At 33.3% G+C, this 17571-nt stretch overlaps 1 pseudogene across 1 annotated transcript; it reads right to left on the reverse strand.

Annotated features, from left to right (window-relative positions):
- Positions 1 to 15684: 15684 nt before the first annotated feature.
- LOC116540615 lies at positions 15685 to 17014 on the reverse strand (annotated as a pseudogene). Its single transcript, XR_004264520.1, has one exon. The product of XR_004264520.1 is annotated as a protein cornichon homolog 1 pseudogene (transcript).
- Positions 17015 to 17571: the final 557 nt, after the last annotated feature.

Here is a 17571-nt window from a genome sequence, read left to right on the forward strand (position 1 = left end):
AAGGTTTAGTTTTTCAGCTTCTTTGAAAAAATAATCAGAACCTCTGACAATCTTGATTCCACATTACACATGGCAGTCAGAGGCTGAAGCTCAGCAACAGAATTCTCTACTTCCCCTGAACTCCTTCAGATATCTTCCTTAAGGTACACTGATTTCTATAAATGGTGCTCACTTTTACAGCACTTATTGTTGTATTGTAGACATGTCTTATCCCTAACTCCTGTCAGCATCTTAATGGCAGAAATAATATTTTATCCTTTGCAAATACCTTATACAGAGAAAGAACTTAATAGTAGTTCCATGCTTTTTTTTTTTTTTTAATTTTACTTTAAGTTTTGGGATGCATGTGTAGAATGTGCAGGTTTGTTACATAGGTATACATGTGCCATGGTGGACTGTTACACCTATCAACCCAACATCTAGGGTTTTTTTTGTTTGTTTTTTTTTTTTTTGAGACAGAGTTTCGCTCTTGTTACCCAGGCTGGAGTGCAATGGCGCGATCTCGGCTCACCGCAACCTCCGCCTCCTGGGTTCAGGCAATTCTCCTGCCTCAGCCTCCCAAGTAGCTGGGATTACAGGCACGCGCCACCATGCCCAGCTAATTTTTTGTATTTTTAGTAGAGACGGGTTTTCACCATGTTGACCAGGATGGTCTCGATCTCTTGGCCTTGTGATCCACCTGCCTCGGCCTCCCAAAGTGCTGGGATTACAGGCGTGAGCCACCGCGCCCGGCCCATCATCTAGGTTTTAAGCCCCACATGCATTAGGTATTTGTCCTAATGTTCTTCCTCTCCTAGTCCCTCACTTCTCAATAGGCCTTTGTGTGATATTCCCCTCCCTGTGTCCATGTGTTCTCATCATTCAATTCCCACTTATGAATGAGAACATGCAATGTTTGGTTTTCTGTTCCTGTGTTAGTTTGCTGAGAACAATGGCTTCTAGCTTCATCCATGTCCCTGCAAAGAACATGGAGTCATTTCCTTTTATGGCTGCATAGTATTCCATGGTGCATATGTGCCACATTTCTTTATCCAGTCTATCATTGATGGGCATTGGGGTTGGTTCCAAGTTTGTGCTATTGTGAATAGTGCTGCAATAAACGTGTGTAGGTATCTTTATAGTAGAAAAATTTATAATCCTTTGGGGATATTCTCAGTAATGGAATTGTTGGGTGCAATAGTATTTCTTGTTCTAGATCCTTGAGGATTTGCTGCACTGTCTTCCACAATGGGTGAACTAATTTCCATTCCCACCAACAGTGTAAAGGGATTCCTATTTCTCCATAGCCTCACCAGTACCTGGGGAAGGTAGGCTCAGAGCCTTCCCTGTGTCCCTCCACTTGCTCTGGAAAACTCTCCACTTGACTTCAGAGCTTTCTCCCCAAAGACTAAGATGAAGATGTGGCCCAGAGTTGGGGGAGGGGGACCCTGGGTCTCGGAGGGCTTCATTAAGTATTAATACAATAAATGCTACACATGTGAAAAAAAAAAAATCTCCATAGGAATTTCTCCATAGCCTCACCAGCACCTGTTGTTTACTGACTTTTTAATAATCACCATTCTAACTGCAGTAAGATGGTATCTCATTGTGGTTTTGATTTCAATTTCTCTAAGGACCAGGGATGATGAGCTTTTTTTCATATGTTTGTTGGCCATATAAATGTTTTCTTTTGAGAAATGTCTGTTCATATCCTTTGCTCACTTTTTGATGTTTTTTTTTTTCCTCGTAAATTTAAGTTCCTTATATGTCTGGATATTTCTTTCTAATATGCATGAAATAATTAACCAGTGAAAGTAAAAATGTTACCACATCACTAAGTATAGGATAATTTTGAATGCAAAGGAATTTCCAAAGGATAATGAAATTGAAGAATATTGAAAACATGTATTTATAAAAATATTTCTCTAAGAATTTGTAACTTTTTTTAAAATTTGAAGAGAATTTGATTACAGTGTGACACAGTGTTTATGAAACCCTGTTTTCCCTTAGCAGAGGAAACTAGTATAGATACCAGACATGTAGAGAACAGCTCCCCATGTAGAAGCAGGGATGGAGGATCCAGAACCCCTCATTAAGGCTTCTTGTTCCTGATACACTTTAAAACCACAGTTACAAGGGTTTCTGTGGAACACTTTGGAAATTACCAATCCTGTCAGAAAGATTTCCTTCATTTAAGAGAAGAAGAGATTGATGGGCTCTGCCCATTATGAGCAGACTCAGAATTACTGGCTACAAAGTTCTATTCTGAGACATATAGCACCTGAAAAACGATGTTAGATATCCTTCCTGCTTGCAATGAAAATGAAAAAAAAATGGAATGTGTTAAACATAACCATGTAAACAAGTGTCAGATATATATATATATATATATTTCTATAATGGAGATTTTATATATATATACACATATATATATATATATATATATATATAAAATGGATAATTATGTTATTTAAATAAAAATTTAGCAAGAATTGACTTCAAAATAAAAAAACCTGTTACTAGTTTAAAATTATAAAACTTAATTTTAGTACACAGGTGACTGAGCTATGAAAGATGTTTACATACTTAATGCAAACACTGAATATTTATAAAGGCAAAAATTATGGTATAACTATATTAGAATTATGAGAGACATCTACATTTTCTAAGGTAGTAATAAAGACAGTTATTCTTATATTTTACAAGGAAAATCAATAGAAAATATTTACAATTAAAAATAAAAAAAGGATCAGAAAAGCTATGTCACCTAGATACAGGAATTTAAAATATCAGAAGAGTAAGATAAAAATATAAAATATATTTAACTCTAAAAGTAGGTATCTGCTGAGGACTGAGGCAGAGAAGACAGTTACTTAGTCTCTTAAACCTTAGTTTCCTCATTTGTAAAGAAGGGTCACAGAACTGGGATGAGAATTTAATGAAATGATCCACTGAAAACATCCCCCACACTTCCTGACAACTGCTACATACAAAAAGATAAATATTGTGCTGGTTAATTGTATGTGTCAATTTGCTTGAGCTAATAGACGCTCAAATACCAGTAAAACATTATTCCTAGATGCATCTGTGAAGGGGGTGTCAGAAGAGATTAGCATTTGAATCACAGACTGATTAAAAAGAGCCACCCTTACCAATGGACAGTCATCCTCCAATTCCACTGGGGGCCCAAATAGAACAAAAAGGCAGAAGAAAGGAGAATTGTCACCTTTCTCGAGCTGCCACATCCATTTTCTTCTGCCCACAGTCATTGAGCCTTGGTACCCCTAGGGGATTCCCTCCCCCTCCAACCCTCCCACCCTTGCTTTTTAGGCCCTTGGCCTCAGACTGAATAATACAATTGTCTTTACTGCGTCCTTTTCCAGATCCTGGGAATTTTCAGCCTCCATAAGTGCATAAACTAATTGCCATTATATATCTCCTCTTATATATCCACGTATATTCTATTGATTCTGCTTCTCTGCAGAACCCTAATGCAGACATCATTTATTAAGCTTTAGTATTCAGATTTTTAAGTTGTCAGCATATCAGTGAAGTTACTATGCTCATTGTATTCACTGAATTATAAGTAGTAAAAAAAAAAAAAATCACAAATACAAATAACTATGTTGAGGTTGTCTGTTCCTATGATTCCCTAAACTGATACCAACGTTTAGGCAGTTTGACACTTTCAACCAAGTAAGTCCTATATATGACTGAATAATGTGAGAAAATATGAGAATAATAACTCATTTGTGCAAATAACTGAATAACAAATGCAATTATTTTGGATAATTATTCTAAAAATAATTTAAAAATCTGGTAAATTATTTCAGGTCATTAAAAAGAATAGCTAAAGATTTTCCTAAGCAAATTGTTGTTTCCTTTGTGCCTCAATGTCACTCTACATGGGTATCATACGTCAATGTTCAGCAAGTGTCAAAGAGAAACACTTGGGGGCTTTGGTTGTGGGCTTTGGTCTTCTACAATGCAAGCTAGAGATAAGCAGAGGAAAAATGCATTCAGTGTCAGTGCTTCAATGTAAGTTAGAAACTAGAAAACATTGAAAATGCTACTGGGAAATGTAATATATGGAAATTAGTTTGCATAATCCTACTTTCTGATAAAGAATGATGGTTTCCCTACATTTATCTATTTGATATCATAAACTGCTTATCTCAGCTGCAGGGCTGATACCACTTTCCATGAAGCAGACAGTGAATCATAGCTAAATCAAACACTGCAACTAAATGTAAGGATGTGCAGTTTGTCTCCCAATGAGGACACTACAACAAATGCATGCTTTTTTCCAGAAACAACTGAGTGAAGCTATTTTAAAATCTGTTTAGTTGAGGACAGATTTTTATTTCTTTATCAGACTGTTCTCTATTATACCAATCCAAAGAGAAAAATGTACCTTAGTTATATACAAAGTAAATAATTGGCCAATTATACTTAACATTTACCAAATCTACCATCTTAAAAAGCATTAGGATATATTTTAATAATATTTTCATTGATAACTGTTGTAAAGAATACATTGTGTTTTAAGAAAAACTATTTCTGTTCATTGTTATATATCTAAATTCTTCAAATTATGAATATCATCTTGAGACACACTGTAGAAATAAGATGGATATTAAAAGCAATTATTGTTAGTTTAGAGAATTTGGATTTTTAAAAATAATTTAAACAAGAAATACATATGCTAAGTTAAAAAAAATCACTTAAAACAAATGAAAAACAAGATTTTTGATAAGTGATACACATAAATATTGAGGATATCAATGTGAGAAACCAACTCAGATAGAATTACTGTAGCTAATTCTTGAAATGAGATTGTGACTGTTCAAATTGAATATAATCAATTTTTTTCTATAAATTTATTCACAAAGAGATTTAAATCACTAAGAATGTGGCATTGTTAGTGAAAAATATTTTTTTAATTTCAAATTACCAGTCTATCATTTATTATAATTTACTATCTGTTTAATTGGGCCATGTATGTAACATATTATCTGTAACATGTTGATAATTTAACTCACATCTCAGGGGATTGTTTGGTTATAAAAGATAATTTATGTAAATGAAAATAACATATTGTGCACAATCATATTTCCTTTACTTTTCTCACTTTTATTGCCTCTTCAAAATACCTTAAGAAAGTGTGTATTCTATGTATTTAAAAATGCTTTCAGAGTATTTTAAATAAGGGAAAGGGAACACCATGTTAGCAAACAGATCTGTGCTAAGTCAGCCTTCTACCTGTCAATGGTTTGCAACCCAAGATGGTTCATCCCAGGAGAATTTGGAAATTATTGGACACATTTTTGGTTATCACACTGTGGAGGTGCTACCAGGATCTAAGACGATAGTCACACTGCTGAGCATTTTGAAACACACAAAATATACAGAAGAGCCGTCCTCAGGCAGAGAATTATCCAGCAAAATAAATCAATACTGCTCTGAATTTCTCTCATTCTTATGAGAGAAATGCAGCATGTAGCAGGAAAAAAAAAAAAAAAAGATTTTACTGACTGAAAGACATAGGTTTGCATAACTGACTCCAACAAGTGAAATCTATGAGTTGCCCCATTATCTCTGAGCATCAGTTTCCTTGGCTAAAAAATAGGAATAATAATGCCTTTCTTTCAGGGTTATGAAAATAAAATGAAATCACAAATATAACACTTCTAGCAAAATGTATGGCACTAAATAGAAGTCCCCCAAATGGCTTTAATTATAGACATGTACTGCCAAGAAGAAAACTTACTCGGAGATAAACTTATTTTCTTGACCAAAGTGATTTTATTTTCAATTTTAAGCTGGAAGTTTGCATTCTGACTTTGGAAGCCAATGTTTACACATCTTTCTATTAGATCAAAGGGCAAGGCATCCATATGGCTAACCACTCTAAATATCTCATTGTCAACTACGAAACACTGCTGGCATTTTTCTACAGCTATTTTCAGTTCATGTAACCCTCCAAAATTTTCAGAATAATGCCATGTAACATCTTTAGCATATTTCTATTATTCTGAGTTTCCTTACGAAACTCATGTAAAAACAAATTACACTTTTGCTTGTTTTCTAATAATATATTGATTTAAAAATCAGTTAAGGGATATAAGAAGAATCCATTAGAGAACATCAGAGCATTAAAAAAAAAATTCTAAAAACTCAATTCTAAAAATTCATCACAGTAGCCACAAACTGATTAAAGGAATTAAAATATATTTATAAATATATTTATAAAGTATATTATATACTAATAGTATATATATTATATATAATATACATACAATACTTAATATATGTGAAGATTGTAATTTATTATTTATTTCAGCATCTTTGAAGTTTCAAGTAGTTTTCATGAAATACAAGTCAAACTATATACTTAATCCTAAGAAATGCAATGGAATTGAGAGCTCTAAAGTGCATTATAGAGAATTAACAATGACACTTTACTACTAATTAGTAACAAACATGGACAACTGCTACTTCTGAATTCAAATATTCATCAAAATGCTGTTATTATGCTTTTGTATTAATATTATTTTGTATGTCTGATAATAGATACATTATGAGATCTTAAAAAACAAATGAAGCAACAAATAATAAAAATAGAATTTATTTCTTCTATGTTTTTGTGTAATTTTAGAACTTACGTTTGAATTGGACAGAATTTGTCAGTTGTCGAAAACCTACCAGCATATACAAATGGGTGCATAGTGGAATATTCCATTGGTTTGAAATAAAACTTCAATAGAATTATAAAGTATTAATAGCTTGGAATTCTTGCAATCTTTGATACAATAAAAGTAAAATTTTGCTCCACTCTAAAAATAAGTAGGAACTAGGGTGGAAAAATGTAGCACATGGAAATATGCAATATTGCTTTAACAAAACGTTCCCTTGTTAAATATTGAATGCTAACAGATTTCTGAAAAAAGGAAAGGGTCTCTACCAGATAAATTGTAAAGTATATACACTTGTTTTTTATTTTTTAATATCCATCACTTATAAATGTCTATGGGCAGACAATAACTTTCTCTTCTACCTGACAGACAACATTAATAGATAATTTAGAATAGATTGTGTCAAATCTTACTAGAATACAGAGTTTACTAATGGAACATCTCAAAGAAGTAAAAAATGAGGCCAGAAGACAGAAGATATTTAAAACAAAGAGAATAAGTATAATGTTCAACTTTGTCTTCAAGTATTTATTTATTATATTGACAGTGGTGTTCATAAAGTTCTGAGAGATTGATTTCATGTAAAATGATTCATCTAGGCAAAGCATCAATTAATCTTAAAAGCAAAATATTCTACCTTAGAAGAATAACATAAAGATTTACTCCCTTTCAGGTAAAACTAAAACATCTGAAGGTATGTTGTAGCAAAGCAAACACAACAAAAGCAAGTAAATAACAAAAAGAAGTAGATGTAGGATAAACAGATGAAAAATAAACACAAATGATTTGAATTTTCTAAACTTTTGAGGATTAAAAATTGTTTCACATTGGGCAAAAGAACTTCTACATTACGGCATGATGTAAGACAATATAAAACTAACAAAAAGTAGACAACAAAAATAACTCTTCATAATCTTTTAAATGTGTTTTATGTACCCCTACACAGGAAACAGGGTTTATACAGAGGAATGACCATGTGAAGGCACAGCAAGAAGGCAGCCCCTACAAGCCAAGGAGAGAGGCCTCAGAAGAAACCTGCTGACACTTTGATCTTGTACTTCTAGTTTCCAGAACTGAGAAAAAATAATTCATAATGCTTGAGCCACCTAGTCTGTGGTATTTTGTTAAGGCGGCCCTAGCAAACAAACACAAACAGAAGGAGTAAAAGAACAGAAAGGAAAAAGATATAACTCCAACAAATTATCTATAGAATAATAGTGATAACATGCTGAGGAGGAAATTAAAGAACAGCTACATTAATAAAGAAAGATACTCTGTTGATGAACTTGAAGCTATTATCAAGAGGTAAAGTCTATCTAGTTTGATCTACAGATTCAACAGTCTCAATCATCACATACTAGTGTTTTACCTGTATTAACAAGAAGATTCTAAATTATGGGAAAGCAAAAGCAACTAAAATAATCAATGTAATTTTGAAAAATAAGAATGAAGTTGGTGAATTCCAGTACCTGATTTCAAGATTTACACAGAGATAAATTAATTACAATACAGAGTTCAGAAACACATACAACTCAATAACCAAATAATGTTTTTAATGAATATGCAAAATAAATAGAAAGAATAGGTTTTCAACAAATGTTTTTGGGACATGTAAACATTTGTATGCAAAAAAAAAAAAAATCAATCTGGACACGTCACAAGTTATATAAAACTTAACTCAAATTCATAATAGACCTAAATATATAAAACATAAAGTTCTATAAAAAAATCACATGACATTGGCTTAGGCAAATCAGTTTTTAATACTAAGTAAAATCCATTTAAAAATTGGCAAATTAAACTTAATCAATATTAAAACATTTTGCCCTGTGAAAGATAGTGATCAGCAAAAGAAAACTCTCTATAAATGGGGAGTTAATATTTGTATATCATTTCCTCGATAAAGGAATTTTATCTAGAAATTATAAGTAACTCACAAAACTCAACAATTAAAAATGACTCAAAAAAAAAATACAAATGAAATGGAGAATCCAGTTTGAAAAAACGATGCAAAAGGCTTCAACAGATATTTCAGCAAAGATATGAAGATGTATGGATGACAAAAAAACCCACTCACGGAAAGATTCTTAATTGTTGTAGTCATTTGGGAAATACAAAGTAAATCACAATGAGATACTACTAACCACCTACTAAACTGTTTTTGAAAATGTTAATATGTGCTATGAGGATGCAGAGCAATTGGAACTCTCCCATAATTTGTGATGAGAGTACAAAAATGTAGCCATTTTGGAAAAAAAGTGAATCCAAATGTCTACATATTGTATCCTTTGACTAATACTTACTATGGAAAAGGCACACTTACAAGGAGGAAAATAGAACAGTAGTTACCAGAGGTTGGGAAAGAATAACAATGGAGATCATATGGGGTGATAGAGCAGTTCTGTTTCAAATCATGTTTGGAGATACATAACACTATGCATATGTCAAAATCCATAGAATCCAACATTACCAAAAATGAGTTTTACTGTATGCTCATTAAAAATATATGATAGAAGCTGGAATGAAGAGCTTGATAAAAGAATATAACTGACAAACAAATGAATCACTTAACCAAACAAAATGTATGATTATGAAAGGACCTAATCTAACTTTGGAAGACAGTGCTTTGGCAGCACAGCACACTGTGTGGTTAATGACCAAAAAACCTGCACATGGATATGATATTCTAGATACAAAATTTGTTTCTCACAAGAGTATTCCTTAGGAATTCTGTAAGTACCATTCTGAATATTAATTTAGGATACGTAAATTAATATACACAGTGAGAGCCAAAATTTTTACTGTCATTTTTTAAAGTTCCATGTAAGGAAATGAAGAATGAATGATGTCTGTGGTGCTGATTGGCGTTTAAGTGTCAATACATAGTTGTATGAATAAATACAGAAATCAGTAGGTACAGAAATATATTTAAGTGTTTATATCCATGTCTTAAGTTAGGCTACATTATGTTGGTATATATTTTAGCTCCACTAAGAAGCACTACTAGAAATTGTGACACTCCATTAGCAATGAGTCTACTAAGAAATCAGGATATTTGTTTCTAAATACTGTTCTGTAATAGGAAACAGTTCCTTGGAGAAGCACTCAATTCCAGGACTGGGATATGAATACTGCTGGAGCATCTTTTGATCTTCTGATGCCAGGAAGTAAGGAAACACTAAAAAAAAAATGTGTGGCATATTCAAAAGTCTTAGGAGCCAATGTGAAAGAGCTCACAATGGACAATGCTATAAAAACCGCAGCAAAAAGATAAATGAATCTGAGGTAAACTATATGAACTTCAGTTTAAAATGAAAATTATATATAATCATGGCATTGGGTTATAAGTCAAACAATAAAGTAAATATTCATGAGTCCGTACTGATATAATAACTGAGTCAATAAATAGGATAGGAAATAATATCTCTTTCTCACAAAAGGAGTCCGATTAATAAATGTAGAAAAAGAAACGGAACAATCATGATTAGAATATGACAATAATAAATTGCTAAAGGCAAGATTTCACTAATGAATTCAGAAATTAGAGGGAGAAAGCTTAAGCAAAACCAATATATTTATTTATTTAGTTTCAAAGTATCTCATTCATTCATCACAAAGATTGAAAAGAAAAAATACTGTAGAGAATCCTGACATATCCCACCTACTACAGTTTGAATGCTTGTCTCCTTTCCAAACTTCAAGTCGAAAGTTAAACCCCAATGAGATAGTATGATTGTAATAAGAGGTGGGCTAAAGTTATGAGCGTGGAATTATCAGCTTTATAAAAGAAATGGAGGAAATTAGCTACGTTCTTTTTGTCCTGTCCCTTTCACCCTGTGAAGACACAACATTTGTCTCCTCTGGAGGGTGCAGCAAGAATGCTCCATTTTGGAAGCAGAGAGTAGTAGCCTTCACCAGACATTGAATGTGCTGGTGTCTTGATCTTAAACTGCCCAGCCTCCAGAACTATGAGATATATGTTTTTGTTGTTTATGAATTACCCAGTTTCAGACATTTTGTTATAGCACCACAAATAGACTGTATTGCCTTATCCAAGTGATCAGGACCACCAGGAACAGATAGTTATTTCATGCAACTCCAGATCTAATGTACATGGCCTTTTTTACATTCTTCCCAATAATTCATCACCTCAATCTAAGTAGGAGAAAATATGAGGCACACCCAAATTGAGAGACATTCTACAAAATAATTGACCAATAGTCTTTAATAATATCAAGGTCTGCAACGATGTGGACAGAATGAGAAACTGCTTCAGATTGGAGGAAGCTAAGGAGACATGACAGCTAAATGTAATGTATGATTCTAAATTGGATTTTGGAAAAGATAAAAGACATTAGTGCCAACACTCATAAAATCAAAATAAGCTCTCTACTTTAGTTAATATATTGCACCAAAGTCAGCTTCACAGTTTTGATAAGCATTCTAGAGTTACAGAAGACACTGCCAAAGGAGAAGCTGGTTAACAGTCTATGGGAACTCCCTGTAATATTTCTGGAACTCTTCTTTAAAACTAAAATAATTCATATGTTTTAAAAAAGAAGTAGATATGCGTTCTTCGTTTTCTTGTTCCCTTCTTTTCTCCTTTGAGGGTGACTGCATGACCAGAGTGAAGGTGTCAGTCGAGCCTCAGAGGTAGTGATGCTTAGGAGATGGCAGTAGGGATACTTCCGAGGTGGGGTAAAGCCAACAAGGCCAGCACTTTCCTGATTTTTTCTGGCCTCTAGTGATGACTTACCATTCTTTAAATTCAGAAGCTTTTCTGATTTTAGCTCTCTAATTTGAGTGTGGGACACCTGCAGAATCCATCTGCTATTGAAAATTTCCAAACATAAGCCTCAAATTGGGATTCACAGAATTCACAGAAGATTCAAATCTTCTAATTTGCCCTTCCTCTTCCTCTACCAGATAACTAGGAAAGTGTATGGGAACCTCTACTTACTCTTCCCCAACCTCCAGAACTTTGATCTTAAACCTGAACTTTTAACTTTCACTTTACACTCAGAAAATGAAGTTGCATTTACTCCTCTATTCTTAACAAGTAGAATATGGTGGGAAAATGAAAGTTCTAACAGAGACTTCACAAAAATGATATTAGACACACAAATGGCAGGTGGACCTACAGGACTAGAAGGAAAAGGGCGGACAAGAATGAGTTAGACAACTATTTAAGTTTTACTTACACTGTCTTAGTAAATATTTCAAAGGAGCAGATATGAGTATTTGTGAAAAGAGTTGTTGAATGAGTGATTGGTATAAAAGAGGAATGCCTGCTCCTCACAATAAGCACATAAAGGAGTACCCTGGAGAAAACCTGATATGTGCCGGTGTAATTGAGGGAATGAGTGCACTGGCCTCTGCTGTAAGAGATTTGGGGATGATTGTTCCTTGTGGACCAGGTGTGGGCCAAGTGTGAGAAAGAACCACTGTGGAGTCACCTTAGTTCCAACAGAGCCACCTGAAGAGCTGAAGAGTCATCAGCAGAGAGAAGTGGAGGTATTTATAGCACAGAATTCTAGCAACTACAAAATGTATAAGTGGCCAGCTATGGGAAAGATGTTTTCGTCTCAAAGAAGCTGTAGGTGGAAGATCCCAGTGAAGAGAGATTTCTGAAGAACACTCTTATGAGAGGTAATTCTATCTACTAGCCAGATGAAGAGAGTGAGATTCCCGCTCCCAAGAATGACCAGATGTAATAATTTTCTACCTCCTCCCCTTTCATGTTCTCCAAATTTTATATCCTTATCTGAGGGCTCTGAAACAACACTTAAAAAGCTGCAGAATATGGGCAAAAAGTGATAGGCCTATGTAGCGATGGATAAAAGAAGAAACTACATAGTCCCAGTTCTCATTATGATCTTCCTATGTATGACAGGCCCTACATGATGGAGAGAATAAGACCATTTTAAACCAAGAGTTATGTCTGATATACAGGACTGGACATTTTAATTCCTGATTGGTGAAGCTGATATCAACTGAGAATGACCAAAAAGACATGGGATTTACTGTTACTTCTAATCAAGGCAGAGAAAACCTTTCTCACTGAATGACTTTAATAGTTCAGTGGAGATGAAAATAAAGAGGTTAAATTATTTATGCTGTGAGGCAGGCTTGTTTAAATGATCAGTAATTTGGCCATTTAGTATTTGCATTTATACAAATGTTATGCATGGCATTGAAATAAAGAAAAAATAAATAACAGTTATTGCTTATACAGGTTGAATGTGCACTATCCAAAATGCTTGGGACCAAAAGTGTTTGGCTGTTGGATTATTTTAGGATTCTGGAATATTTGTATATACATTAAGAAATAGTTTGGAGATGAGACCCAAGTCTAAAAACAAAGTTTATTTATGTTTCATATATAAAACATATAGCCTGAAGGTAAGTCTATATAATATTTTACATCATTTTGTTCATGAGACAAAGTTTATGTTAGGTATTTATGTGTAGAATTTTATACTTGTGGCATGATAGTAGTGTTACAGATTTCAGTAAAGTTTCAGATTTCGGAACATTTGGGATTTCAAATTTTTGGATGAGAGATACTCAGCTTTTTATAGAAAATGAAATGTAAAAATTTAAATACATTTGATAGAAAAATATAGGTTTTGAAAATGTTACATGGAAAAATCAGTATCAATGAAAATTTGATTTATTTTAATACCTCCGCACTGCTGGGTGGGAGAGGTGACTCATGTCTATAATCCCAGTGTTTTGGGAGGCCAAGGAGGGAGGATTACTTGAGCCCAGGTTTTCCAGACAGCAGTGAGCTATGATCATGCCATTGCACTCTAGCCTGGGTGACAGAGTGAGACAAGGTCTCTAAAAAAAAATAATAATAATAAAATAACATACCTCTACAATTGGCCAGACATGGCCAGAAGTTAGGATTATAAGAATAACATGTATTATGCATAATGGAACTTGATAAAGACATTGCTTATTAAATGAACAAACTACCTTTAAAAATACTGAGAAGGAATCAAGGAATTCCTCCTGAAGTTAATCTGCATCTCCATAAGAAAGATTAGTTTGGTTTCCTCCTTTGTAACCCCTGTGAAAGTAGAGAAAGAAGAAAATAGAATTCCAGGGCAAGATCAAGGAAGAAGTTTTACAAGGATGTCATACACAAAAGATAACTGGGGACTGGAAAATAATTCAGTACGATAAGGCTTGGAAAGGGAAGCAGGAAGTACTGGTCTTCAAAAAGTGAGCATTTTGAAAGTGCTAGGAATAATGGGATGAAATAATTATATCTATTTTAGAAGACAGGTAAGCATTAAAGGGATATTCACAGACATATTGGATTAAGGTGAAAACAGACTGAATGCAGTCAAGGTCAATGAACTGTCATATATTTCAAGAGGATAAAATTGTTAAAAAAAAAAAAAAAAAGCGGAGACTTTGCTTTTTGTTGTTGTTATAAATGGGTATTGGTTACAAACAAAGCAATTCAAATATCTATCATTAATCAAAATATGATGTGGCTATAAAAGGCGGAGGGTTAAAAGTGGAAATTTGGGGAAATACTAGCATACAAGTCCCTGATAAAGAAAGAGAAGAATGAAAAAGGAAGATTAAGAAAGGAAACTCAGAAAAAGCAGTTAGCACAAGTCAAATGTGAGAATGTCAAGAAGGTCAGGTTCAGCTGAAAGATCAAGCAGAGGAAAGTCAGAAAAGGTCATTGGAGTTGGCAATTCAGAGCTCACACATGATTTCAAAAGGAACATTTTCAGGAACTTAAATTAACTCAATGAAAACACAAGAATGAGTTGAGTGTTAATGTTGCTTCCAGTAATAATAATTCTGTTATCTTGGATTTAAGTTCTCAATCTAACTTGAAATATGAAATGTTTTAATTATGTTTTCCTCTAGTTACAGAAGTGACGTATTTGAACTTTCATTCATTATATTGACAACAATTAACCATCCTCTATGCCTGTGCCCTTAAATGCTTTAGCTTACATAAAAATTTGGAAGGAAAATACTTTGAGGGTTAAATAAAAGTTTTTTTTTTTTTTTAAAGCAATCTCATCCAATATTCTAGTGAAAATTTAGTGTTTGTCTTTCTTTGCAAAATAGACATTGGTAGGAAATAAAAAATATAGTTAAATTTAAAATGATTTTTAATAGCTTTCTAGGAATTCCTTCCTTCCTAATAATATCTGATTGTGGAGAAACAATTTTCATCCAGTAAATAAGTTTTAATATTCCAAATTATGACTATGTGGTTATCATGTTTTTGAAGACACTAAAATTTATTATTTAAGCAGTAATTTCATGCTTTTGAAACAGGTATAGGTTATACCATTCTGTATTAATAATCCAATGCTTCCTACTCAATTCATTTCAGCAATCGTCATTTTCTATCACGAGCAGCTACCTGTAATTATAAATTAGTTCCCTTTTTTACTCTTATATACATAATATTTGTGATATTCAGTACATCAAGTAAAAGACAAATTTTTAAAATTCCACATAAACTCTGGGAGTTAGGAAGCCGCTTTACTAGTAGACTGAATAATTATAAAGTTTATTTTGGCACAATTGCTTTTGGCACTTTCTAACATAATCCTTTCTCTTATGTGCAGATTTTTAATGGGTTATACTTCTATAAATAAATGAATGTTTTAAAACATTACAAAACCCAACTAACATATGAGAGCCATGGTATTATCTCCTGCTGTCATCACAATTGAAGAATTAAGGGATTCACAGCATTTTTCTATCTGCTATGAGATTTAGCAGATTTTCATAATTGTATTTCTGATAAGTATATTTTTCTGCTAAAGCTTAATATAGAACTTTAACAGGGACATTTCAACTTCTTGTAAAATAAGATTAAAATGGAAATTTAGTTTACTGAGATACATAAGTGTAATATTGTTTTGAACATTAATATGAAAAAAAAAATAATTAAAAACAAGTTTTGAAATTTTAAGCCAACAAGTATAGCTTGATACTTTTGATTTTTTTTTTTTTTTGAGTCTTAATTTCAGAGTTTTACTGTATTGCACTAAAGGAACAGCAGGATGGTTATACAATTTTCTCTCTCATTCAGTTTTGAAAATCTAAAGTACCTACAAATTCTTAAGAATACCTTTACCACCAGATTAGAACAGTAAGCATAATAACCAATTTCTTAATAAGTAATGTCTTACAAATAAAAACACATTTAAAATAGCTTTAAATGCACTCTTCACAAGTAATTCAGCATATATATTTTATATCATGTTTACTTATGCTTAAGAATTAAAGCAAGTATATTTATTACTCTGATGGAAATATGGGAAATCTCTCATTCATGCAATATACAGGGATAGTATCAAGTCAAAGGGAAAAATCCTGCTTTTTATTTTTGTAAATGTATCCATATATAATCATCTACATGACAGATGAGAAAACCCAAGAAGTTTCCCACTAGACAGATATACATTTTCAGTTCATCAGAAGCACCTGATATCTACAACTAATTTATAATTAGACACTGTTTCAATGAAACCAAAATGAGCCCTACAAGTTCCTATAAACAAAAACTTCCAATGTACTAAGACAGTCAGTAATCAATGCATCATTCAGAGGATTATGGCTGTTCCTTAAGAAGTGCAAGTTCAAACCTGTCAATACCAGAGGTAATCATTTTATATTAATTTATATGTAATTCCATTTAAATTCTTTATCCGAGTATAACATATAAAAACAGTCTTTCCACAAGAAAAAAAATGTGGAAACATTTAAAAAATAAGGAGTCATTTTTAAAGTAACTGATCAGATTCCACAGGCTACTCTTGGAAACAGGATCTTGTTGGATAGAATCCCTTCATGTGGTGGCTTTTTGCATGCACTTAACTGGACCAATTCTTCTGTGTGTTGTTCTAAGAGCTCACCAAAACATAGATCATGCCGTGTAGGTAGTAAAAAAATGCTAGAAGATAAAAAGCCAATTTACACCATCCTTCCTTCTGACAATATGCTAGAATATCTGCATTCATGATGGTTGTAGGATCATAGAGTCCTGGTCCACTCAACACTGGTCTACTCATATACCTCCAAATATGATATGCCAAGAGGGGCATATTGAGACCCAGTGTAAGCCACTCTGCTGCACAAAGAAACATGACACAGAAGAAAGCATGGATGAGGTACTCTGGGAGTACAAGGGGATTCAGGGTATTACACTGGTCTATAGGATTCTTGTAATCAGTCTTCAGCTCATCAAATGCTATAATGTGCCAAATGGCGAAGAAGATGAGCGTGGCGGTGAGCAACAGCGCCAGCATGTAGCAGAAGGCCGCGAATGTGAACGCCATGGCCAGGGAGGAGCAATACTTTTGATTTTCAAGGAAAAATATATGTTTAGATGTGACTTCATATCCTTATTTCACATTCTGGTTTTGATCCACAAAAATCTGTTGAAACTGTGTTTCAAACTTTAAATAAACTTAAGGTTTTTTAAATTTATCTTGAAAAATTGGAAGGTACGACATGGTCACACTGAGGCTGCTGGAGGTGAGAAGAGAAGGCTTGTGTTGTCAAGTCCAAGACTTGGACTTCCTCACCAGTCACGTTTGTTCCTTTATTTTACCCATCTGGATAGTGTAGAAAGTTTAAGTTTGCAACCTCTGTTTAAATACATTTACATTTTACTTTCAATCCAGTTTTATCCTTGAAATTTACTCCTACTTCAAGTTGAGTGAGAATTTGTAGTTTAAAAGTCTCTGAGAAAATATATATTTACGCTTAATAAATGCTGCTGCATTTAAATTCTCCCCAGGTTCTACCCTTATCACAAATCCTATAATAAATGTCTTTTCCTTCGTTTGGCGAGATGTCCCTGAGTTCCAGTATACAACCTTTTCTGCTGCAACATGTTAAT

Source organism: Sapajus apella, unplaced genomic scaffold (assembly GCF_009761245.1).
Source record: "Sapajus apella isolate SASKATOON/1434 unplaced genomic scaffold, GSC_monkey_1.0 scaffold4, whole genome shotgun sequence".
Lineage (NCBI taxonomy): Eukaryota > Metazoa > Chordata > Mammalia > Primates > Cebidae > Sapajus > Sapajus apella.